We start from the raw sequence: 3,332 nt of genomic DNA on the forward strand, positions 1-3,332 counted from the left end.
GAAGTGAAGGGGACTCAAAGTGGAGCCCTGCGGAACTCTTGTGGTCACCTTTCTTGGGGTCAAAGAACATGGGGCATCCATACCTGCTGTGTTCTGTCCTCTAAAAATGGTTTAGGCCAACCCCCAAGCGAAACCTGAGATTCCAATGTTTGAGAGACGGGCCAAGAGTTGACGATGGGGCACTGTATCAAAGGCGGCAGAGAGATCCAGTAAAATTAAGGCCGCTCTGCCGCCTGCATCCGAGCATTCTCTTATAGCCTCCGACATCTCAACAAGGTCGGTCTCTACGCTTTATGTGGCCCTAAATCCCTACTGGGCTCGGTGGAGGGCACCAGATGACTCAGCAAAGTTGCAAAGTTGTTTATAGACTGCCTTCTCACACACTTTAACCACAGCCATGAGAAGTGAGATGGTTCGGTAAATTTAAAGCAGTCGGGTTTCCTTAAAGAAAAATGGGATTGGTTTAAAAAGAAAAAATGAAACTTGAAAGTTTCATTTTTTAAGAGTAGGCTGTGGCTCTTCAAAAATATTTTACCAATTATTCTCAAGGGAGAAGGGGTGCCCTGGGAGTGGGTTACACCAACTTTGAGTTGGTGGTAAAGTGAGAATGTTTTAGACTGCATTTAAATTGCAAAACATTCTTACATACTAATGTGAATCAGTATTTGGAAGGGATGCCCTAAGCAAGCCCCTTCCAAATACCGAATCGTAAAACCCAACTGCGATTCGGAAACAAGTTACCAAATTGCAAATTGGGGTTTGTGCACCCAAAAAGCAATTTTCTGGTCGCAAACAGCCAATTCTGTGAATCGGCCCGTTGGCAACTGTAAAAATGATTCAGGCATGTAGCCCTAGATTAAGGAAATGCAGCGCTAACTGGTACAACCAAAATCTCAAGTAGCACCACTAAGGGCTGTGCTCAATGCTGCTGCAAGACTATTGCTTTTTTTTTATTAATCAACACCAATGAACAAAGCATTTGTAGTAACTTGTACAGTCAAAAAGAAAACATTTATGTATTGAACTGTAAAATATGCAGATGTTTCACAAAAAAATCCAGGTGCAAAAAGATAGTATAAAGATACCTTTTATAATATTTAACCCAGTTTCCACTGCCATTTTGCAGATGAATACTGTAGGATTACTCAACCTTTCAGACATTAATAAAGGGGAGAACCACCCCATCCCACAAACACTTAATTTTTTATATTTATGTACACATTCTCACAATGTTAAAAGAAAGTACAAAAAAATCAACACCTAAAGCTTAGTTAAGCTATGTTTGAACAAGTTCTTATTGAGAAAATGCAGCTAGGTTATAGTTTAACAATCCTGAAATTTAAATATATTTTGGAGAATATATGGTATATACAATGAGTATTGAGAATATTGGATATAAATGAATATAAGATTTCATTTCCTTCCCCTCAAAACTGTCGTCGTATATTCAAAATTGACCACATTAGAAATACTACAGTAATCAATACATCTGCCATGTGCACAAAGGCAACATGATAAATCTTTCTTTGGAATGAAATTACCCGACTGGTCTAATTAGTAACATTAAAATCTATCAACCAATAAACAATGAAAATATTGAGACATACCAAAAAAGAAAACATGTACAAATTGAAATCAGTAAGCAAACAAGTGTCCTTGCAGAGAAACATGCACATTACTAAAATATCCACCTATAAAAAAATGAAAGGTTTAATAAAGCAATATACAAATGCGCACATACACCCCCCCCCAACAATATGGAAAATCAACTGCCTAAAATTCAATGCTATAAAAACGAAAGAATATACAATCTGTTGCTGGTGATGGATTTTTACAGTTTTTGATGTGTTGGAGTATGCTTCAGTTGGTCTCCATTAATTGTCACAAGAGATCCATCATCACAAAATTAACTCTTTTACTACTTCTTTGATAAAGTCTTTTCTGGATGACAAGTCATCATTTGGATAGTTTTCATTTACCTTATTACAAATCTGCTTCATTGTGACTTCTTCCAAATTTGCATCAGCCAATAACTTTTTTACAGTAGCTTTTATTTCATTGTCTGTAGGTGGCTTATTCACCTTTTTGATAAGAGGTTCATCATCTGAACTGTTAGACTCACTTTCAGACTCTGGAATTTCTTCTTTCTTTGAGTTGGACTGATTTTTTTTAGTTGTGCTGCTATCTGCTTTCTTAACATGAGCAGGCTCTTTTATGTTTTGGTTTCTCTTTTTCTTTTTCCTTCTTTGCTTTCTTCGTAGGGGACTCTTCCTCACTTTCCTTTTCTTCGTCTGATGTGTCCTCTTTTTTATCTTCCTTTCTGCTAGACTCATCTGATAGAATGACGTTGGATTTCTTGTTTCTGGGTTGCTTGTTTTTTGAAAATCCAGAGCTGCTTCGCTCCGTTCTACTACCTTTGGAAGGCGGCGTCTTTTTAGCAGACTTTGGCAGAGGCTTTCCAAAAGGCTTTTGCTCCATTAAGAAGTTCATAATTCTCATAATGAGTTCAGGATTCGGTCAGATCTCTCCAAATCTAGAACTTTACAAATAATCTTCAACATTGCTTTCTTGCATTTCTTTAACATCTCTGGTTTCTTTTTATACTGGTCACTGTCTTTTTCGAACGGAAAGCCACTGAACTGGTAAATGTTCTTCTTTAGAAGATTCATTGTTCCAAGCTTGTTGAAAAGTATTTTGTGTAAAACTCTTCTCTTAGCTCTTCAGACTTCCTCTTCTTCAGAAAGTACTGTATCCTTTCAATATCTACAAGTTTTACTCCCTTTCCTTCAACCACCTCCTCTCCTTTTTTCTGAACAGGTATTTCCAAACTCAAGCGTTCTACTTTTTTCTTCTCCCTCTTCCCTTCAACAGTTAGGCTCCTTTCTTTTTCTTCTTCCTCATTGTAAGCCTCTTCATTGCTTTCCTCCTCTTCAGAATAAGTTTTGTGCTTGGACTCGTCTTCATCTGACAAATCATTTTTTAGCTCCAACTCATGCTCCGCCTCACCGCCTTCATCCTCTGGTGTCCCCATCATTTCAGATTCTTCAACACCTTCTGCTGCAAGTGTGGTAGCCATACATTTTCTGGCTGGTCTCACACTGGTGACAGGAGCTCTGACTTCTAATCCTCTGAGCCTTTTCTGGCAAGACTATTGGAACAAGTTGGTTCGATCACATTACTCCCTCCTTGACCGCTCTAAAGTGGCTACCCTCTGAAGCACATTGCATGGTAAAGATTACACAATCGCTCCAAAAACACTACAGTATGTAACCCAGAAATAGCTGCCACAGAAACTCACTTTGTCAGATCGAAGCTGTACACCAAGAAGCTCA

At 38.4% G+C, this 3,332-nt stretch overlaps 1 pseudogene; it reads right to left on the bottom strand.

Annotated features, from left to right (window-relative positions):
* Positions 1 to 1,898: 1,898 nt before the first annotated feature.
* Positions 1,899 to 3,076, bottom strand: LOC147689074 (protein DEK pseudogene; annotated as a pseudogene).
* Between the last annotated feature and the right edge of the window lie 256 nt (positions 3,077 to 3,332).

The sequence above is a fragment of the Lissotriton vulgaris genome, chromosome 10 (assembly GCF_964263255.1).
Source record: "Lissotriton vulgaris chromosome 10, aLisVul1.2, whole genome shotgun sequence".
Lineage (NCBI taxonomy): Eukaryota > Metazoa > Chordata > Amphibia > Caudata > Salamandridae > Lissotriton > Lissotriton vulgaris.